The 23154-nt window shown below is 46.4% G+C and overlaps 1 protein-coding gene and 1 long non-coding RNA gene across 4 annotated transcripts in view; one reads left to right on the forward strand and one right to left on the reverse strand.

Moving 5' to 3' along the window:
• Positions 1 to 23154, reverse strand: part of GNAS (GNAS complex locus) — a 290919-nt gene that overhangs the window by 31220 nt on the left and 236545 nt on the right. The window lies entirely within an intron of this gene.
• Positions 15533 to 16946, forward strand: LOC115096467. Its single transcript, XR_003858082.1, has 2 exons — positions 15533 to 16232; positions 16715 to 16946. It is a non-coding gene; the product is annotated as an uncharacterized LOC115096467 (long non-coding RNA).

The following is a 23154-nucleotide window of genomic DNA, read 5'->3' on the forward strand; positions in this document are numbered from 1 at the left end:
TGACCCAGTATGACATGTTCTTATGTTCTTACAAGAAGGTTGGGAACCTACAGGCCACTTAGTCTGACCTATGTGAACAAATTAATGGAACCATTGCTAAAACAGTTTCTGGAATCCAATGGACTGCAAGACCTGAAGCAGCATGATTTTACCAGAAGTAGATCTTGTCGTATGCATCTGATCAATGTCTTTGATTGGGTGACCGCAGAGTGAGATCAGGGGAGAGTACTTGGATTTTAGTAAGGCCTTTGACACAGTGAGAGTCCTTGGTTAGAAACTGGCTGAGTGAGACACAACGAAGGGTAGTGGTAAATGGCGTTCACTTTGACGAGAGGGGCGCTACTAGCCACGTGCTGCAGGGATTAAGTCCTTGCACTGGTTCTTTTCCACATTTCTGTAAGTGCTGTTGCAGACTGATTATCAAGATGGTTTACCTTTTTACAGATGATACCAAAACCTGCAACAAGAACGCGTGGGAAGCATGAGGCGGGATCTAGCGAAGCTCGAGGAATGGTCTACAGTCGGGCAGCTATGATTTATTACTTTAAAAAAAAAAATTATGCAGTGCCGTGCATTTACGGGCCGATGCAGTATCGTGCGCGTTAAAACGGGCACTCGTGATCGAGCACCCGCTCTCTTAAAGCGCGCCAAATCCACCTCTCCGGGGCGCCCAACGCAAAATGTAAATGAGCTGCTGCGGTAAAAAGGGAGGCGCTAGGGGAACTTGCATACCCGGGAGAGGAGCCAGCAGCCTGTTAGGAAATGGGTGCTCAATTTTAGAGTGTCCCTTTTCCTAACCTGACCGTCGGCACCTTTAAAAAAAAAACTTTCTTTTGGGGGGGGGGGGGGGCCATTTCTAATTTTTTTTTGTTCCTCCAACTTAATATCGTCACGTTATTAAGCTGGAGGAGGTACAGAAAAGCAGCATTTTCTGTACACTTTTTTTGGCTCCTCCAAAATTAACACCTGCTCCGGGGCAGGCATTAATTTTGGCGCGTAAAGATGTGCGAGTCGGGTGCATTTTAATAGATAATAGCCTCATCAACATACATTTGCATGTGATGCGTGCGATTGGAAGCGCTAACCCCCATTTTGCATCGGGGATTTATGGATGCGCATCCAATCGCGGGTTGGGTATTGCATCGGGCCTGTTAGGCTGCAAATAAGGGGCAAAATTCTTCTAAGCATGAAAGAAGAACAGGATCTGATTATATCTTTGTTCTTTGTATCGCCCCTGAGCGAATTTTGGAGTTACATTGTAAACCGATGTGATTTGTATCTTTTACAGGAACGTTGGTATAGAAAAGTTAAAAATAAATAAATATCTGTGGTCTCAAGGTGACCAAACAGGTAGTTAAGGCGATGGCAAAAGCCAGAAAGATGCTTAAGCTGCACAAGGAAAGGACTGGTCAGCAAGAAGCGAGATTGCCCCTGCATGGGTCCTTGATGAGACCTGATTTGGCCTACGGCGTACAGTTCTGGTTGGAGTTGATCCAGAGGGTGGCTACTAAAATGATCTGTGGTCTTTGTTCCCAAGCATTATGGGGACAGACTTAAGAGACAAACATTTATACACCTTAGAGCAAAGGCAGAACACAGGAGACATGACAGAAACATTTAAATATCTCCAAAGTTTCCATGCAAAAGAGGCAAATCTCTTTTAATGGAAAGGAGGCTCTGGAACGAGAGACACGAGTTTTATGAATGTTTTATTGAAACCTGCCTAGTATTTCAGATAGATGGGATACACATTTTATAAATACATAAATAAAAACGAAGAGCAAGCATTTCTTTACGGTGAAGGTAGTGGATGCATGGAACAGCCTCCCAAAGGAGGTAGTGGAGAGGACAAACACGGAGGATCTTATCATGGAGTGGCGCGAACTGCAAAGACGGACGGGCAGACTGGACAGAGGCAGGAGGGCAGAAAGAGCCCGCACGGCCTACGCTTCCACCTGCAGACCAAGGCGTGTCGTTGCTTGCGCCTGCAAACAAACTGAAGACCTTCTTCCTTTCTGAAAGTGCAGGATTTGGGGAGCAGTGAAAATAAAGCCAGACTTTCCCTCCCCCCCCCCCCCCCCCCGCCATGAATAATTCATTCTTTTATACTGTGTGTCTTTAACACAAAAGGCATCCCACATTCTGCCGGCCTTTAGGTATCCTGGTGTAAAGGAGACACTCCTGCCTCGCAGCGGAAGAGAATAATGAAGGTTTCTAAACCACCCCCCCCCCTTCCCCTAAAATGTCTCTCTCCAGCCTGCATGGGAAGGACGGGTGTGCAGCATGAAGCAGAACCTCCGACTTCCCCTGTGCCTGTCTAAAAATGCTGAAAAACCTGTTTGCAGCTTGGAGGACGCAGCCGCGGTGGCCACTCTCGTTCTTGCAACGCTGCCCTTACCTCCGTCACCTTATGTGACTTTGAAGCGACCTAGATTTTACCGCCCAGTTTGCTTGGGCAGGAAGAGCTTAAGAGCGAGAGCTTGCACGAACGCTCCCCCTTTCCCTTAAAGTTCCACGGGGTTTTTTGCAAACTAACAAGAGATTCTCCAAAACCCTAGAACTGCAGAAGTACAAACGTCTCACTCTTATTTAATCAGCCTAATTTTAGGCTGACAATTTCCTTGAAAAACACCAGTTCCAGAGAAAGAGTGGTACTGTACTGGACGAGATCCCATGAGCAGCTCATGCCAGCTAAAACAAGTTTTTAATGTAATAAATATTTTCCCAGGGAAAAGAAAAAAAAAAAAATGCCATATCCAGTTTCATTAAAGAGGTCTGCTGTAAAAATAAATAACCCAAAACAAACAAAAAAAAAAATAAATAATGCCCAAACACAATGATCGCATACATAAAAAAAAAAAAGACCGCCAGCATGCAAGGGAAGTCAAGGAAAAAACATATATTCCAACCTTTTTATTAAGGACGCAGGACAGAGGCGGAAATACAAGTCGGAGGACACGGCTGGGAATCTTAAGAACCTCATCGGCTCAAACCCCATCCCCGCCACTGACTCACTGCGTACCCCATTTTACAGGATGCAGCTTCCAACAGGAAAGACGGCTTCTAGGCACACGTGGAAGACATCACGTGCGCAGGAGATGTTTCTGTATCTACTAAAAGCAGATTTTTCAAACCAATGCCAGCATGCGCCGGTGTTTAATCTCATCTAAATCTGGTTAGGTCGCATGTTTTACAGTAAACCCCTACTCTATGTGGGTTACATAATATCAAAAGCATACAATATATAAAATACATCATAAATATAGAGCATAGCAAACAGCAAAATACAATAGCAAAAATGGTATGCATCCTAGGGTACTGAAGGAACTAAAAAATGAAATTTCTGATCTATTAGTTAAAATTTGTAACCTATCATTAAAATCATCTATTGTACCTGAAGACTGGAGAGTTGCCAATGTAACCCCAATATTTAAAAAGGGCTCCAGGGGTGATCCTGGAAACTATAGACCAGTGAGCCTGACTTCAGTGCCTGGAAAAATAGTGGAAACTATTCTAAAGATCAAAATCACAGAACATATAGAAAGACATGGTTTAATGGAACACAGTCAACATGGATTTACCCAAGGGAAGTCTTGCCTCACAAATCTGCTTCACTTTTTTGAAGGGGTTAATAAACATGGATAAAGGTGAACCAGTAGATTAGTGTATTTGGATTTTCAGAAGGCGTTTGACAAAGTCCCTCATGAGAGGCTTCTAAGAAAACTAAAGAGTCATGGGATAGGAGGCGATGTCCTTTTGTGGATTACAAACTGGTTAAAAGACAGGAAACAGAGAGTAGGATTAAATGGACAATTTTCTCAGTGGAAGGGAGTGGACAGTGGAGTGCCTCAGGGATCTGTATTGGGACCCGTACTTTTCAATATCTATATAAATGATCTGGAAAGGAATACGAAAAGTGAGGTAATCAAATTTGCAGATGATACAAAATTGTTCATAGTAGTTAAATCAAAAGCAGATTGTGATAAATTGTGATAGGGAGGAGGAATAGCCTAGTGGTTAGAGCAATGGACTATGAACCAGGAGACCAGGGTTCAAAGTCCTGCTGTCGCACCTTGTGACCATTGCCTCAGGTATAAAAACTTAGATTGTAAGCCCTCTGGGGCTTACAATTCAGGTACTGTAGGTAGAGAAATACCTACAGTACCTGAATATAAACTGGTGTGATATCTCAATTGAGATCGAATGTCGGTATATAAAAATAATAAATAAAATAAATAAATAAATTGCAGGAAGAACTTGTGAGACTGGAAAATTGGCCATCAAAATGGCAGATGAAATTTAATGTGGATAAGTGCAAGGTGATGCATATAGGGAAAAATAACCCATGCTATAATTACACAATGTTAGGTTCCATATTAGGTGCTACCACCCAAGAAAGAGATCTAGGCGTCATAGTGGATAACACATTGAAATAGTCGGTTCAGTGTGCTGCGGCAGTCAAAAAAGCAAACAGAATGTTAGGAATTATTAGAAAGGGAATGGTGAATAAAACAGAAATTGTCATAATGCCTCTGTATCGCTCCATGGTGAGACCGCACCTTGAATACTGTGTACAATTCTGGTCGCCGCATCTCAAAAAAGATATAATTGCGATGGAGAAGGTACAGAGAAGGGCAACCAAAATGATAAGGGGAATGGAACAGCTCCCCTGTGAGGAAAGACTAAAGAGGTTAGGACTTTTCAGCTTGGAGAAGAGACGGCTGAGGGGGGATATGATAGCGGTGTTTAAAATCATGAGAGGTCTAAAATGGGTTAATGTGAATCAGTTATTTACTCTTTCGGATAATAGAAAGACTAGGGGGCACTCCATGAAGTTAGCATGGGGCACATTTAAAACTAATCGGAGAAAGTTCTTTTTTACTCAACGCACAATTAAACTCTGGAATTTGTTGCCAGGGGATGTGGTTAGTGCAGTTAGTATAGCTGTGTTTAAAAAAGGATTGGATAAGTTCTTGGAGGAGAAGTCCATTAATGGCTATTAATCAAGTTGACTTAGAGAATAGCCACTGCCATTAGCAATGGTTACATGGAATAGACTTAGTTTTTGGGTACTTGCCAGGTTCTTATGGCCTGGATTGGCCACTGTTTGAAAACAAGATGCTGGGCTTGATGGACCCTTGGTCTGACCCAGTATAGGCATGTTCTTATGTTCTTAATATAGTATAAATCACAACAAATACCCCAAGTAATTGACAACCTAAGATGCATATCCACGGATTTTAAAATAATGAAATATCTGATGGGGAACAGCGGGGACTCAGCATGATTCAGTGGAATATATCCAGCCAGGGGTGAGAGGTGGGTGTTTAAGACCATGACAAAGGGCACTGAGAAGAGGAGGAGTAGTAATAATTAGAGGAGGAGGAGTAATAGTAGTATAATCCTATATACTCGGATTTATCCAGAATATTGACACCGGCTCACAGGTGCTTATTAAAACATTTAGGAGTATCAGAGAATGTGATAAAATATGCAAATGTATTGGCAAAGTGCTAAAGAGCTATTAGTAAAGCCTTGCAAATTGAGAGGTCTTCCATTTAACAGATGCGACAAAGTGAAGTGCCCTGGAAGCAAACGGGGATCCCTTGATATTTGGCTGGGAGGGCTGTGACTGGGAGGGGACTTTTCAGCGTTTCATTGATGGATCACTGTTTGTGTCCTGTTGTATTTAGTTTGCTATTGCTAAGTGAACATTGAGATTTATATTCTATGACTTCTGCTGCATGCCGCCTTGGGTTATCCCTTTGCTGGACTAGCAAGGAACTAGTATATGAGACCAGCTGGTCACCGGGACAGTAAAAGGTGCCAGATCGCATGCAGCCTTGCACCATCTCTACCACCCCCCTCCCTGCAGGCACCTTCCCCCCCCCCCCCCCCCGCTACCCACCCAAGCCAAAATGCGGGTGCCTAGAGGAACTCTGCGGCGAGATCGCGTCTCAGGCGAGGGCAGTTACTGGGCAAACGTTATTGAGAACTAAGAGAAGCCCACGGGTCCATCAAGCCCAGCAGCCTCTCTGCGGGCCACAAGTACCCAGCAGGAGCCCAGGGATATGCAGTGGCTTTCTCAAGTCCGCATGGCTAACAGCAGCTTACGGCCGCTTCCTCCAGGAAATGGTCTACAACCTTTTTTAAACCAAGCTAGCGCTAGCTGCTTTCCTCACATCCTGATTCCACAGTTTGATTGCACGCTGAACGAAAAAAAACCAAAACTTTTTTTTTAATTTTCAAAGTGCGACCTATCAGCTTCATGGAGTCTATTACCTCCTCCTCAGTCTTTCCTCACAGGGGAGCTGCAACATCCCTTATCATCACCTTGGTTCCTCTTCTCCGTACCTATTCTAGTCCTGCTGCATCTGTTCCGAGACGCGGCGAGACCAGAACTGCACCCGCACCTTGCACGGACCATGTCCACCATTTTATTTTCCACTCCTTTGTTTGTTTTTAAAAACCACCACCGAGCACCGGGCTGAGGGTTTCTAAGTACTGATTCCAAGACCTTATTCCTGGGTGGGGACACCTGGTACGGAGCCCAACATCGGGGACTTACAGCGGAGATTCTTCTTCCTTGCAGGCACCAGTTTGCACTCGTCCACATTAAATTCGATCTGCAATTTAAGATGGAGAATCCCCCATTCTCACACACAGGCCGATACAGAAAGAAACGCGGGAGAGCGGGCGCTCCGCGTTGAGCGCCCGCTCTCCCGACGCGCGCCCAGCCACCTCTCCTGGGCACGCGGATCTGTATTTAAATGAGGTGGTGCGCTAATAAGGAGGCGCCAGGGACAGTAGCGCGACCCTAGCCTGTCCTTATTAGCGGTAGAGGCGGCTGTCAGCGAGTCCGACAACCGTTGCTCTATTTTACCAGTGTCGGTTTCCGAACCTGCCGACAGCCACGGGTTAGGAAAACAGATGCCAGTAAAACTGAATGTCCGTTTTGCTAACCGCTGACCGGTGGTTGGGAAGATTTTTTTTTGCTTAAAAAAATTTTTTTTTTTTTTTAAGTTTTGGTTCCTCCGACTTAATGAACATACATTTGCTGAGCATGGTTAGTTTTCAGGGGGTGGGTGGTTGGCCATGTGTTTTCGACGCACTAAACCCCTTACTGTATAAGGGGTAACAGACGCGCGGCCTAATGCACCGTATCGTAGCGGCTTGAAAGTCGACTTGTGATCTAACGACTCTGAATTGGATCAACTCACTCTTCCCTACCTTTCCCCAACCAAGAGGGAGTTTGTCAAACCCCTTCTCAAAATCCAAAAACACTTTATCAACTGGCTCACACATTTGGTAACCCCTTCAAAAGAGTCTACAAGATTTGTAAGGCAAGACGCTCCTTTTGCTAGCTCCTCACCGGCTCTGCCCCATTGGTCTCTCTCTATCTAGATGGCCAGTAGTTTTGTCTTTCGAGAGCCAACTTTTGAAAATGATTGGGGATGCTGAACTCAACACAAATTACAGAGCCCCCAGCAACACGAGTGTGACTGAGCAGCCCGGATTTAAATGTCCAGCGAGGAGCAGGTACTGTGGCCAAAACAAAAGACATTCTCCTTCCCGACTCCTCCCCCCCTCAACAGCCGATCCATTTCCCCAACTCCACCCTCACCTGTCACCACCTCTCTCTCTCAATCCCCACCCTTTTCTCTCATTCTCCTCTTCCTCCCGCCACTCCTCACTCCCTTAACTCTCCCCTTCTGCACGGGCATACTGGGAATTTTATACTGGGGGAGGGGTTTAATACCCCCCTTCCTGCTCCATTCCCTGCATCCTCTTCTCATTTCCACTGACTTGTCCTCTCTTCCCCTCCCACTCCCACAGATGGCTCCTCCTCACCCCTCCTCTGCAGGCTTGGTTCACTCGGTCCCTTCACTGACTCCCATGCCCCCATCAGCAGTCGGGCTCAGCTCACCTTTCCCATTTGTGATGCCCCCCTCTTCCACAGGCCTGGATCACTTCCTGGGCCTGCTCTAGTCTCTCACCCCCCAGCAGCACTCAAGTTCCAGGCCAGAGCCAGTCCCATGCCTGCAGAGTCCAAAACAAGACACCACCGCCTCCGGATCGGCAGTCACAATCTCCCCAAAGCTCCAGGGCCACAGCTGCTCTCGATCTGGAAACCCCCGAGATAACTGCTGTCTCTTGGGGGGATAACAGAGGGGGTTTTATTTGTGAACAAGGGAAACAACGCTCGCCTCAATTCACGCCCTGACTGTGGCTGTAAACTGAATGAGAGGCCCCCACACCCTCCTCCCCCATCCACAGCCCTGCAGCCCCATCCTGGAGGCTGCAGGGCTGGAAGAAAAGATCCAGATAACACCTGGCCGCCCCCAGCTAGCACAGACCTCCTCACCTTTCTCGCTTTCCTTTCTGCCTCATTGCTTTTTCTTTTAAAGCTTATTTTTTGGGTCTTCCTCATTTATTTTTTTATCACCACGTGCCTCTCTCTTCCTATCCCCAGCTTACCATAAAAACGACGGCAGAAAAGGACCCACCCAGTCCGCCCAGCAAGCTTAGCCTGATGCCAGTATCTCCTGCATGGTGCAGGTTACCCTCCTGCTTATCAGTCTACCAGACCATAAAAGTCAGGGCCCTCGGATGCCCTCCGAATCCAATTTCCATTAACCCTTGCCATGGAAGCAGAGAGCAATGATGGAGCCACATCAAAATTATCAGGCTTACAGGCCGATTCAGAAAAACGCGCGGGAGAACGCCCACTCTCCTGGGCGCGCGATTCAGGAGGGCGGCCTATGCAAATTAGGGCCCGCAGTAGAAGGAGGCGCTAAGGACACTAGCTCGTCCCTAGCGCCTCTTTTTTGACAGGAGCGGCGGCTGTCAGCGAGTTTGACAGCCGACGCTCAATTTTGCCGGCGTCGGTTCTCAAACCCGCTGACAGCCAGGTTTGGAAACCGGCAAAATTGAGCGTCCGGTTTTCAACCCGCGAGCTACAGGCCGATTTTAAATTTTTTTTTTTTTTAATTATTTTAAACTTTTAGGACCTCCGACTTAATATCGCCATGATATTAAGTCGGAGGATGTACAGAAAAGCAGTTTTTACTGCTTTTCTGTGCACTTCCCCGGTGCCGGCAGAAATTAACGCCAGCCTTTGGGTAGACGCTAATTTCTGAAAATAAAATGTGCGGCTTAGCTGCACATTTTACTTTCTGTATCGTGCGGGAATAACTAATAGCGCCCACAACATGCATTTGCATGTTGTGGGCGCTATTAGTTTTGGGGGGGGGGGGGGGGGGGGGTTGGACACGCATTTTCGACGCGCTATTACCCCTTACTGAATAAGGGTAAAGCTAGCGCATCGAAAACGCGCGTCCAAACGCGGGGTAACACTGTGCTCCACCGGAGCGCACTGTACTGTATCGGCCCGTTAGTGATCAAGGGTGGTAAAAGCCGCCTCAGCAAGTTACCCCCATGTTCATTTGTTCCCCAAACCATAAAAGTCGGGGGCCCCTCATCTTCCTCCACGTCTCACGTCCACCTCCCTCCTCACCTCTTCCTGCTAGCATAAGCCTCTCTCTTGGTTTACACTCCTTTAGCAGACCCCTTCCCCCTTACTCCTTAAAGGGTCCTCTTCACCTCTCGCTTCTTCTTAAGTTCCGTTCACCGAAACCGCTCAGCCCAGCTCTGATCCTCTCTCCCGGCTTGTATCCCCCTCTTCCCATCACTGCGTCGGCTCCTCTCCCTGCCAGAATTCCTTCTTTCAGTTCTTCTCCCAGACCCTCTCAGCAGTATTCGCTCTTCCCCGATCTACCCATCTCCCAGCCTGCATGACCTTACCTCCTCACTCCATCTCCCAGGGGTTCTCTCAGCCCCTCTTTCCCTTCCCTAGTCCCTCTATCAGCAGCGATGCGCATTTCCAGCAGCCTCTGGAAGTCTGTCTGTCCCACACTGCTGCTGCTGCTCTCTGCTATTCGTCAGACATTCTGCAGCCAGCCAATAGGCTGCAGGGGGAGACAGAAGTGCATCTGCCCGCCCCTGCAGCCCACTGGTCAGATATTCCACAGCCAGCCAATAGGCTGCAGGGGGAGACAGAAGTGCGTCTGCCCGCCCCTGCAGCCCACTGGTCAGATATTCCACAGCCAGCCAATAGGCTGCAGGCGGAGATGAGAGCAGTAACTGGGAGACAGAAGTGCAGCGCCTGCCCGCCCCTGCAGCCCATTGGTCTGATATTCCACAGCCAGCCAATAGGCTGCAGGGGGAGCTGCGAGCAGTACCGGAGTAAAAACGGGCACTTTTTTTCTGTAGCAGGTCTTTCTCCACTCTTAGCCCATTTCTACCCCTATACCAACAACAATGACGACTACCAGTGGCTGAAAAGGAAGGGTCTCTTCTGCAGCCTAGTGGAGGTCACTAAGGACCAAGAGGCAGGCATTTCTGGCACTATGGGACAAAGGATACAAGAAACAGATTGTTTTCGCAAAGTCAACAGTTTAAACCCATAAAGTACAATGACTTAATGGCAAAGAACTAAATTCCCTAGTAACACTATAGATGATGGCGGATAAGATGAGCAAACATTTTTGGTTTCATTACCTCGTGAGCACTACTTTCTTAGATGCAAAAAGCCTATCAATTTTATGCTCACAGCAACCCAATCCTTAGAGGGAACATTGAAGCAGCATGCACACAAACTCTCTCACATACACTTGCATATTCACTCTCATACTCTCTCACATATACACGCTCACTCTCACAAATACAATACTCATTCAATACTCCTCTTCCACACACACACACTCATCTCAATAACTGCAAACCCTTCACTGCCAAATACTTTGAGAAGTAACACAAACCCCTGTTAAAAAAAAAAAAAAAGACACCTAGAACCTTGCCATACCATACCAGTGGTATATCAGGTCTCAAACAGCAGCAGCCTTATCTATGACATGGCAACAATGTAATTATTATACCATGCCCTAGAACACTAATACACCACCCTACTGCTCCAGAGCCCCACAGAGAAACTGCATGCCAGTAGACATACTGCATCTCAGTCACACATGCAGGACACAGACAGATCCATACCCAATACAAAATAAGGGACTACAAATTAGAAAAAATAAAATGGAAAGCCCGAGAAACCAGACTCTGAAGAAAGATAACATATGCCAATCACTAAAAATTCAAAATAATTTTTTTTTTAACCTTTGCTGCCTGATCTTATTTCTCTAATCAGGTGGTCCCCAAGCTTCTTTTTTTCCACGTTCCCTTTCTCGGTCTTTTCCCCCAATTCCTTTTATAGGATTTATTTTTTCTCTGTTTCTTCTCTCTCTACCTGTCCTTCTTCCCTTCCTCCTTCAAACACACACTCAGGCTCTCATTCTCACATGCTCTCTCTCAAATACTCACACACACAGGCTCTCACCCTCACACACACACCCAGGCACTCATTCTCACATGCTCTCTCTCTCAAATACTCTCTCACACACAGGCTCTCACTCTCTCACACCACACCCAGGCAAGCTCCCAGAGACCCCCCCAGACGGGAACCCATTCATCTCACAAACACAGACCCCCAAGCAGGCACCCAATTCATTCACACCCCCCACTCAGGCAAGCTCCCATTCGTGCACATACACAAGGAAGGCCCCTTCTTTCTTTTGCCAGGAGCCTCTCTCACTGCGCTGCATGGCTGTTGGAGAGTTGCCAATCGATGCTTCTGGTACCGAAGCCTGTTCTTCTACCTTCTCCGTGCAGGTCCCGCGATATTAAACATTTGCGGGGCTAGCACTTCCTAGTGCATCGTGCACCGTGCATTGTGAGATCAGCATAGAGCAAGGGCTATTCTCTCAAGTTCTTAATACTCCAGGGCACCCAGACCCTAGGGGGTCTCGTCTGTACTTCAGGCCGTGGTGGGATGAGCTCCACCTAGCCCTGCTGGTCTTACTGCGTGGGGGGGTAGAAAAGTTGTGCGCGGCTGTGCGCACACACGCAGCTTAGTTATTTATTATAAAAACAGGCAACAGAATCCAAAGTCTGAGATTCCTTTGTAATTATTATGAAATTTCACATTTTGCTCCAAGCCAACTGACCGGACAGCATGAGATCACCCCCCGGGCTGGCAGCAGAGCAGCATTTCACGTGATCTGCTCTTCTCAGGGTGCACTAGAACTTCCTCTCTGTCACAGCAATGGACAGAGGAATCACCGTGCGAAGCTGCAGTGCAGCCGGGGCAAGCTCTGGCATTAAGTAGGTAGCCAGAGTGACGTTCTGGGAAGCTCGTCCGATTTCCTGGAGATGCTGAATCCCTCCTGGAATCTGCACCACACCAAGGAAGGGTTCGAACGGCACTAAATCTATAAATTACTGATCCACCTGCACCTCTTGCACATTCTGTTTAGCCGGAAGGAACCGGGCTCTAAAACTTTCCAACAAGTAACTGACCTCAGTAACCAAGTGCAGAATGCAACTTTCTTCTCTCTTTTCTCGACAAGGCATGAAACATTGTTTTACCAGGTAAATAGCTAGATTAGATGGTTTTACTAAGACCTGGAGGATTGACCCAGAGTCTACAAGCAGGTTGGGGGAAAGGTCCCTCTCTGAACGTACAATGAAATCCCTTCCCCATCCACTAAAGCAGGCCTGTGAAAGACTTGCAGAGGCTGGCTGCGTCCAAATCCGGCCACGATTACTCTGCGTGCTCAGGAGAGAACCATGGAGCACAGCTGATGCACTGCGTGAAGGTGTATTTCTTGTATTACTATCTTGCACTGAGTGGTACTGTGAGCAAAGTGCTCTAGCATGGCAGCTTGAATCTGAAAGGGAGGGCAGGTGCTTGAGAGAGAGAGAGAGAGAGAGAGAGAGAGCTTGAATCTGAAAGGGAGGGCAGGTGCTTGAGAGATAGAGAGAGCACTATAGTGATGATGTAAACGCTCATTTTTACATTACTATGACATCAGCTATTCACGGTCTCACTTCCAAGCACAGTCAGAGTCTGCTCCACCAGCCGCCCGGTGGAGCAGATTCTCAGTCCGGATTCACCACACAAAACATTATTCCAATGCTGTGAGCTTTACTTTCAGTGGATTAGAAAGAAACCAAGTCCAGGGTAATAAGTTAATTGGCATGTTTTGTTCTGGTAACAGCTCTATTCTTCTGCTTCTAAAAGTGTCGTGCCTCTGTACTATTTGACAGGCCCGCTCCTTTTACAACCGGTTTCCATATTTCAAGAAACACACTTGCTCATGTTGCTTAAAAATAACAATTTACAAACAGGTCCAACGGCGGCAGTGCTGTGTGCTGACACGCAGGAGGGTCCCCAGTTCCATCTCAGAGCCCAGACGTCTGATCCCCAGGTCAACAGGGGCTGCAGAGGAAGAGTTTATAAACCTGGAGGGGTGGGGGTGGAAGGGTAGGGAGAAGGGTCCAGATGAGGCCCCATGAATGCAATTTTGATGCTTAGCCCTAAGCACAGGACTGTTGCTGCAACGGCCAGAAAAAAAAAAAAAAAAATCCCCCAGGTAGTTGTGAACAAGGGTCGTACCTCCAAAGAAGGCTGGAATCACCTAGCGGTGGAGATGGTAGAAACCAAGGCCGTAACAGAAGGTAGACATACTTGGGCCAGGTACAGAGGGCAGTGGTAGGAAAAAGTTTGAGAGGCTGAGAACAAAAGGGATTGGTTTAAGAAGAGGAATTTATATGCTCATCTGGCTCAAAGCTTTAGAGAATCAGAGAGAAAGCAAGCTGGCAGACTGCGTGGGCCAGTTGGTCTTTATCTTCTGTCATCTGCTATGTCACTCTATAATAATAAAAAAAAAAAGCTTATTCTACTTTTAACAACCATCCACTTAGAAAAGCTTCTAAACAGGGGCAGTTTACCTAAAAGCAGGCTGTGCTGCAATATCAAACCTCAGACTCCCAACACAAATAACCCCTGTAAGTGCAATCCAAGTCTCTCCCCATCTTCTCAGCCGACCTGCGAAGCATAAACCTCATCCTCTCTTTCATCCAGCCTGCAAAACCTGCCCACCAAGCCATCTCCTCTGAATCCTTTCACGTTTTGGAAGGGGGAGGCTGCTAGGTAGGTGCTGTAAATTTTTAAACCTGCATGTGAAGGACGATATGCCTTTTAAGCTCTTAGCATGCCTGAAACGAGTTAACCAACAGACAGCAAACACTGACAAGAAAGTTTTAGTCTAATGGATTATCATTTGCAAAAATTGCAAAAGCCTGCAGGGAAAGTCTGTTTGTAGTAGGAAAAACAGGCCCCTCCATACGAACACAGTCTAGGTTACTTCCTATCTCCACTTAACTAAGTTACCATATCAGTTTGCGTCCCCAGAATTCTTACGTGGGACCAAGCTGGGTCACAGTTGCTTCTTGCAAATGAATCAATTAACCATCTCTTTTCATTATTCACTCGCCAAGCTTCCAAAGAGATTCAGAAGCATTTGCAAGCTGAACAGTCTTAAAAAGAAACAAACTCTGTGCAGGCAGGTTGTCTTGATGGCATAAGGGGGCAGATCACCAGAGAGAGATGTCATTTTTGTAGGATACTGCAATTACCGTTATGCTTCTTACAGCACATATATTCATTTTACAATTAGGATTTGAAATACATTAATGCAAACTGTTTTTTTTTTTTTGTTTTTTTTTTAAAGATTAGTTCTGAAAATATATTTCTTCGTGCAAGTCCATTTTAATGACACTGGCGCATTCCATCCACTTGGAGGCGGAGGGGCACCACAAGTCCAATTACAGCCCAAATAATCAGTGAGGAAAGTTGAAAAAGGGCGACTCCACAGACACCGAATAGCCGTGTAGTAATCAAGGTTACAGGTCCAATATTCAGCATAACGCACCAGTCTCAACCAATATTCCCCCTCTAAATTTGTGGTGGGCTGTGCGTGCAAAAAAAAAAAAAAAGCTTGTGAGCAGCCTAGTGCACCATTCCGGTTTCCTTTTTCCTGTGCACGCAAAAAAAAAAAAAAAAAGCTTGTGAGCAGCCTAGTGCACCATTCCGGTTTCCTTTTTCCTGTGCACGCCTGTTTCACGACCCCATGCGCGTGCAAACACAGCTCAAGGGATCGGCGGCCTCAATCCGCCCATGACATTACGTCCACCAGCGCCGCTCACGTGTGGTTGCCATCAGAAACAAACAAACAAAAGCACCCAAACAGGGGCCTAGATTGGAAATCCTACCTCCACATGTTTTTATTTAAATCCCAAGCTCTCTCAAACCCAAACATCTGCATCTTTATCACACACATTCAAACTGCATTTCGGAGGCTTGAAGGAGAAGGCAGAAAAGCCTGCGTGTGTATGAGAAAGCCGCAAGCCGTTTCTCTCTCTTTCATTCCCATCTAAAGTTAGGATAGGAGAGCTTTCCCAATCAGTTTTACATTACAGCACAGGGGCCAGAAATAGCTCTCAGCCGCCTTGGCCTCCAGCTCGGTTGCCATGACAATGGAACCACAGTGCTATAAATAGACCATCAGCACCAAATCTTCTGAGACACATCTGGAGCGGGGCCAGCCCAGCCCCAGCTCCGCAAATAAAAATAGGAACAGGCATTTTGGGAGCCTGCAAAGGTAAAATGTAACTTAAGCGGCAGGGCTGGGAAACATTTTTTTTTTCCCCTTCGCCGTTTACTTTTCCGCACCCTCGGTCTCTGCTGCAGTTCAAAGTTTATTTTCACACACCTCAGACTCTGCTACAGTGCAGTTACTTTTCTACGAGAGGTTACACTCACAGCCGCTTGCAAGCGCATCTGCCGTGCCTTCTCTCTTTTGGCTTCTGCAGCTGAAGGAATTTTAAGTTTACAAGCTTCTCCCACACAAATTACTTTAAAAGCAAACTTCGTTTCTGTTTGCACGCCTGCATTTTAGTACTGACTTGCAGGATACCAGCGTGCAAACATGGAAATGGACCTCATACGTTCTACAACCCTGTTCCAAAATATGCAGCATTATGTTGAGGGTTCAGCACCTAAGACAGATTTGAACTCGGATCTCTAAAAGCAAGCGAGCCCAAGCTGGCCACGCACCGAAGCTGTAAGTGATACCAGCCCCCATTCCCTTTTGAAAACCGGCAGCTAAAAACATATCAAGCCTAAAAAAAAAAAAAAAAGCAAAAATTAGTCTTAGAAAGGTACTGCTACGGTTTCTAAAGGCTTCACCCAGCTTTTGCCAACCCCTGCCGCTGCAAATCAAGGAGCAGCCGTACAGGTCCACGAGGACTCCACATACAACACGCACAGCTGCCAGGTAAAGCATCAACAACTAAGGCGTGGATTCTCCATTATTTTACTAAACAAGTGATTTGGCCACTTTTAATTTTGCCTCGGAAAAAGTGCAACAAAAGTAAATGAAGCGTGACCAGGGAATAAAACGAAAAAGGGGGGGGGGGGGGGGGGGGGGGGGGTTACAAGAGCAGGCGAGCCAGAAGGCTCACGTTCATATTTGTGAGGAATCTGCCGCTCCTTTACACAAAAGCTTTTTCTTGCACTGTAGGCGAGAGAATGTTCCATTTTTAGTATCGTGACCTTGATCAATTCTCTGTGTGGGCCCGAGAGTTATGTAAAAAATGTTACCAAGTTTAGTTCTCAACACAATCCCACGGCTGACTCCCCCCATCGATAGAGAATATTTAACTTTCCTCTTAGAGGATTTAAATAACTAAAAACAATGTCATTTTGCTACTAAAATGTTGTTGGCGATATTTCTACGATAAACCTTATTTGTTTCAGGTGGATTCTATGCTCCCGCAATACCGACAACTGAAAGAAGTCCATCGGCAAAGAAAATCAGATGGGACGAGTGGCTCCAGCAAGCACAGATTCACAATCAAAAACAGAAGCAGAATTTACTATGCATTAATATGGTCTGAACAGCAGTGATTTCATGTTTGAAAATAGCACAACGTCAAAAGAAAAAAAAAATACAATTTGCAAGCGTGAGGTTTGCAAAATGCAATTCTTTCGTACATGCGTCTAAACACGGAACAGAAAAGCAGAGGTTCCGAACCCAAGCCAGCCGCACCAAGCCCCCAGCAAAATCCCTTGCAAAATGCAAGAAAGCTGTTAACGCATGCACCCCAGCAACAGCACCGTCAGCCCACAGGATCCCTTTACGCCCCCCCGCCTCGCTTCGCGTGTTCTTAATATTCTGAAGCGATGAAAGCAGAGAGAGAGAGAGAGAGAACCGTGCGGCTCCGGATCAGAACCTGTTTCCCAGCCATCCTCCCACACACCCCTTCTGTTTGCGGCAGGGCCCATCCCCCGCGCCACCGTGGAAGGCAGAACGGCGCGGAAAGTCACGCACTACTTAGCCAGGTCCTCGGGAGCGCCACGGAGGGTTAAATTATTTAAAGCCGATTCGAAAACAAAATCGCTCTTCCCTGACAAGAATGTGACCTTAATTACAGTGATCAGGACATTTTGTTAAGAGGACGCGAGTCGCCTTTACAGTTTTTGTGATTATTGTTAATTCTTTTCCAAGATTTTCTAAAACGTAATAAATAAAAAAAGAATTAAATAAAAAATAACTCCGCTTAGCTGGTAATTTTTATTCTATATAAAGCTTCTTTGCGGACAGAATTATTTGGCATTATTTTTGTCTATCCAGATCTGTAGATGGCCTTTCCCCATCATCTTCGTTTTTAAAAATTTTTTTTTTTTTTTTTGGAGGGGTGGGGAGCAGAGGACTTTTCCAAACCAGTTTCTTCAGACGAACTTAAGAGGATGCAGAGACCAGTGATCAGGAGGAGCCACCGTTTAATTTGTGTGTGTTCCTGTTAAACATAGGATTTTCAATTCTGCTTTTCTATCCACAGTTTTACGTTTTGACATGAAATGGAATTAAGAAAACAATTCTGAGTAATACTTCCCACCCCCAGAGAGAGAGAGAGAGAGAGACCTTTATCGCTCTCTGATCCCGGCTGTACTTCAGTAAAATCTTTAGCATGTTACACTGCGAGCGCTGTCGCTCAGAAAGGGACATCTGAGAAAATCAAATTATTTTCCCAGTGAAAAACAGCAGTTCTAGGAATATTTAGGTTTGGCTGGCAAGGGCCAAAAACAGCACTATGAAGCCTGCTTCTCGTTCATGCCAATGAAATAAACTCTTCAGTAGAGAAAAAAAAAAGCATACAAAAAAAAACCCCCAACCCCCAATTCTTTAATTCTCTAGAATACCTAAGATTTAATTTTGGAGGGTAAGCTATTACTTTTCTTCTATTCACAAGCTGTAATCTTAATCAAGAACACATTTTATTCATGCATTTCCAGATACAAAATCCAAATCCAATAAAGCTATAGAAATCCCCAAAAGCATCAAACTCCATTTTTCCCCAAATGAAACACACAGACTGATGACCTCACGGTTTACGTGGTCAAAGCAGCTGCCATGCACCAATCTGTTGCATTAGAAGCCGTGACAATCCTCCAGCAGCAGAGCAATCTTCAAGATCTCCATCATATCCGGACTCCTTCACCAATTCCCGTTCATCCAACTACATTACTTTTATCCAAGTGTCCAAATTTACAACCCTTTGCTAACATGTTACATTTCTCTCATATCTGCAACCTTCACATATATCTTTTTTTAACAACTCCCTGAGCTCAGAGTTTCAAGAATGTCCCTCTCTGTCTGAGGAAGATTTGCGTCTGTACAGAGCAGCATCACTTTTTTTTTTTTTTTTTTAAATAGCGCTTTCTCCATCTCAAGATGGATCCTCTTGGGCTCCCCAGGTTAGAACTTAAGAACCACTCGAAACAGCCGAATGCTCTGTGCCAGCTCAATCAGGGGTAGCAACCGGATGTTCACCAGGATGGCGCTGCTCTCTGCATTGGTGGAGGAGTGGAAGGGAATTGGGGCCGGAGGGTGCTGGAAGCCAATAGAGACGGGTGGGAGGGAGAAAAAAGGGGGGAAAAAAAATGGATAAACTGCGTAGCTTGCTGGGCAGACTGGATGGGCCGTTGGTCTTCTTCTGCCGTCACTTCTATGTTTCTATGTGGGTCAGATCAGGCAAGAGTGCACTGGAGATCTGTTAATAAATCGGTGGAAGCTTATCAAATGGATTTGGCACAGAGCATTCGGCTGTTTCGAGTGGTTCTTAAGTTCTAACCTGGGGAGCCCAAGAGGATCCATCTTGAGATGGAGAAAGCGCTATTTAAAAAAAAAAAAAAAAAAAAAAAAAAAGTGATGCTGCTCTGTACAGACGCAATCTCTGTGAATACCAGAAGCTGTTACCACTGGTCGGCTCATCCACCTTACCTCTTCCTAGGTGAACCATCCTGGTAAACTCACCATGCCTCCTGCGGGTCTAAACTTGCTCCTAGGTGACACCAAACCCTACAATGGCTGACTTCTCAGGATCGAAGAGAGATATTACAACCTTGATTACCGGAAAAGGGAAGCACTTCTCAACACACAACGTCTCACAAATACATAGTTGAGAAATCTCTGGGTGTGATCCACTAAACTGTGGACAGTTATCTTAGGAAAGTCTTCTGTACCATCAACTTGTTCAGTCTTTTGTACCATCAACTTGTTCAGTCTTTTGTACCATCAACTTGTTCAGTCTTTTGTACCATCAACTTGTTCAGTCTTTTGTACCATCAACTTGTTCAGTCTTTTGAAGTCCAGTAGTGGACAACATCCATTAAATTATTGCACTATGAAGAAGTTGGAGGAGACTCCTAAGCAACTCTGCTAGAGGGACAGGGTTTGCTATCATGTCGACAGCCTCTTTTCCTCTCTCTCTCTCTCGGTATGCTCGACCACAAGGACATTGATCTTGGTGGGGGGTATGGAACTAATCTGCAATCTTTTCGGATGCAGCCAAGATCCATTTAACCTGTTATCAAATCTTCCAATGCCACTGAAGTTGGTCTCTCCAATCTGGGCATCAGGAATTCTGTTTGAAGAGAGCCCTAACCAGCCCCAGCTGACCTCCCCCCCTTTCTTTTGGGGCTGGGAGTTCCAGTGAGACATGAAGGTAAATCTCTCCCAGTAATCCTTTCTGAAGACGTCAGCATGAAAAAAAAAACCAACCCCAAAAAACATTGAGACTAACTCGTAGAACAATGTGAGCCAGATGGCTCCCCTGAAAAGGTAACCTCCGATGTGCCTTAAAGAGAACAGCTGTATCAACCACTGCTCCGGTCGTACCACCGAGACTTGTACACGTCATGCCACTGGCCAACAAAGATATGGTGTCATAAGCTGCACCCCAAAGGATCCTAGGGAGACTCCAAGCCGTGACTATCCTCTTCAGCCCATTTCATGTTATCGCTGGGCATATTTGCTGAGGAAATGGCAACCTGCAATGTGGCTCCATTAAGTCATGCCCATTTCTACAGGAATTGCACTGTTTGCCCAGCACTGCATTCTCCATGGGCCTATCCCCCAAAATCCATCTTTTTAAAGGAGTTCAAAAGGCTCTGAATGGCTTTTCTTTAAATCCGGGTGAGCCCATTCCCTTCAGTTCTCTTTCCCACCACAGGAGCTTTGATCCATGGAGGTTGGGCCCAGGTGCCCACACCAGCAGACCAACAGTTGCCCGAAGGAGCAAGACGGATTCCGGGCAGGACGTGGCACAGGCTTGCTGAGCCAGCAGGTGGTGCTGTACACCCTGCACCGGTGCTTCTCAAGCTGTCCTTGAATACTCCCCCAGCCAGTCGGGTTTTCAGGATCGCCACAATGAACATGACATGAGAGATCTGCAAGCAGAGCTCACACTGTATGCAGATCTCATACATACCTACTCATTATGGCTATCCTGAAATCCCATCCAGCTAAGCTTTCTCCAGGACCATCTTGAGGAACTCTGCCCTACATGGCACGAACCGGTGGAAATGTCACAAAACAGTTACAGGTTCTCTAATCCAGAAAGTAGAAGGGAAGTTGGCATTCCCTTTTGAGCTAACTCACTTCTCTCTTACAGAGCTGATATGCAAACCAAGTTATCGGATGCCTATTTACTGGAAAAATTCACATTGATCTGCTTACCTGACATCCAAATGCATAACCTCAACTTGGCCTAAGTAGCAGAGTCCATGCTGTCTTCTCTTCCCAACAAGGTGGGTGCAAGTTTGCGGGACCCTAAGCTTGGAGCTCATTTCCTTGCCGTCTGAAACAGAGACCCCTGCCACCACCTGGTGAAGCTCCTAAGGCAGGCGGGCTATTAATTTTAACCTGTTCTCAAGTCATTAGTGATCAAGAAAACGGTAGAGGCTTGCCTTTTCTCTTCAGCACTTCCTAGTGCGTTAGACCCGTACTATTTACCACATTGGTTAAAAACAAAATCAAGGGAAGTCCAAAAGAAAGCCCTAAAATAAGCCAGGCCCTGTGTCTTGGAACTTATGCAACACCACAATGACCCAAGAAAGCCACATAAGCCTGAATCAGCTGTGCCAACCTAAGCCCACCAAACCAACCCAAATATCCCAGACAACAATGAGAAGTGGACTGAAGACCAACACCATCCCCTCGATAAAAAAAAAGGGGCTGCGCCAAGGTTTACCCGAGGAGGATGTGGGGCCCGAGGCAAATTAATTCCAGCAGGGCCCTGGAATGATGAAGTCGTAGTGCTGGGGGGGGGGGGGGGGGGGGGCTACCATTGTGGTGGCCCCTATTCACAGCCCCCCCACGCCAGGGTAGCCCTCGACTGGCACACACCTGTACTGATTCAGTGAGGGGGGCTCACCCCGCAGGGCACGATCCCTGCTGCCGCCAGGAAACGCACAAGACTCAAAATTACAAACTTTCTCTTGGGTTATATAAAGCCATCACCGTGATCTGTCTTTCTTGTTCCCCCCCCCCCCCCCCCCCCAAAGGATTGCTCTGAACCTGTTTAAAGGACATCTGAACCTGTCTCTGATCAGATCCTTCTCAGAAGAACGCAAGGCCAGGGGACTCAGCGAGCAGCACACTGAGGATTTCCAGAACACAAAACGTGGCATATTAGTATAAATAATCCAACATCTACAACCTAGACAGACCGCCAGCCAAATAGCTAATTTTATTTTGCATTTTCATTGTGGAAGGTGAAGAAAGCGTTCACAAGACTCAGCACACAACCCGCAAGGGGGAAAAAAAGTGCTAAAATACTCTGATTTGGCTGCTAAAAAAATGTTCATGCATTTTCTTTTGTTCACTGAAAATAAATAAATCAGCGTTCCTGGCGAGTTCAGCAGAACTGGCTTGCTGGCAGGTGTTTTCCAGCCCAACCGAGAAAGCGGAAGCCTCCTATCCCAGCTGTGTAATATAAATGGAAATCCTGCGATTGTCTGCCTTCTGGAGTCTGGTTCGCGAGCAGAAAAGCGGGTGCAGGAGCAGGATTAGTTAAGTGGTACTGCAGCCACGGTACTGGAAGCATGCTTTTTAAATAAAATCTCCAGGACAAACCAGGCAATTCGACTCGGTTACCAGACACTGCCCCCCCCCCGACTGTGCATAGACAAACTCCCCGCTTGCAACGGGACGGCTGCACCGGCCTCACTGCATGGGTGTGCTCTGAAGCAGAGAGTTTCCAAATGCTAACAGCACCCGGGCCTTGCTTTGTGCCCAACACACCCCAAGGTGCAGCACTTCAGCAGGACCAAGATCAGTCGTTCTCTTGAACCTAACGCCGTGCACGTCAGCACACGCATACTGGACTTGCAGGAGTCAGATGTAGTTTAATTTGTATTATTTTGTTGTTGTTGGGTTTTTTTTTTTATTGTGTAACAGAAAATGGAACGCGGGCTCCACAACCCTCGACTGTTCCGTGGTATCAGGAGGCCAAGATCTCTCTTCTCCCCGTCTGTCCGGACAACATGGCGGCCACATACGGGCAAGCGGCCGAAGGTAGAGGGACGGCCGGACAACTTTTCACAGCCAGTTCAGGTGTTTTGGTACTTTTCCAAAGGGCGGTGGATTATTTCACAGTGCAAGCATTCCTGACAGCAGTCAACGCAGGTTACTAAAATTTCTCGACACGCCCCAAGTGCGTCACTGCATATTCTTCTCAGTGAACCTCCTTTTTCTCTAAAGGCTGGCAGCACCAGAAAGAGACTGAAGCCATACAATGGCCTTTTTGTTGGTTAGAGAGAGGGAAGGAATGAAGGATTAAGATGCATGCTATTTATAGAAATCCCTAAAAACAATACTGAATGTTTTTAATTGCATTTGGATAAATGACGCC

This window comes from Rhinatrema bivittatum, chromosome 8 (genome assembly GCF_901001135.1).
Source record: "Rhinatrema bivittatum chromosome 8, aRhiBiv1.1, whole genome shotgun sequence".
NCBI lineage: Eukaryota > Metazoa > Chordata > Amphibia > Gymnophiona > Rhinatrematidae > Rhinatrema > Rhinatrema bivittatum.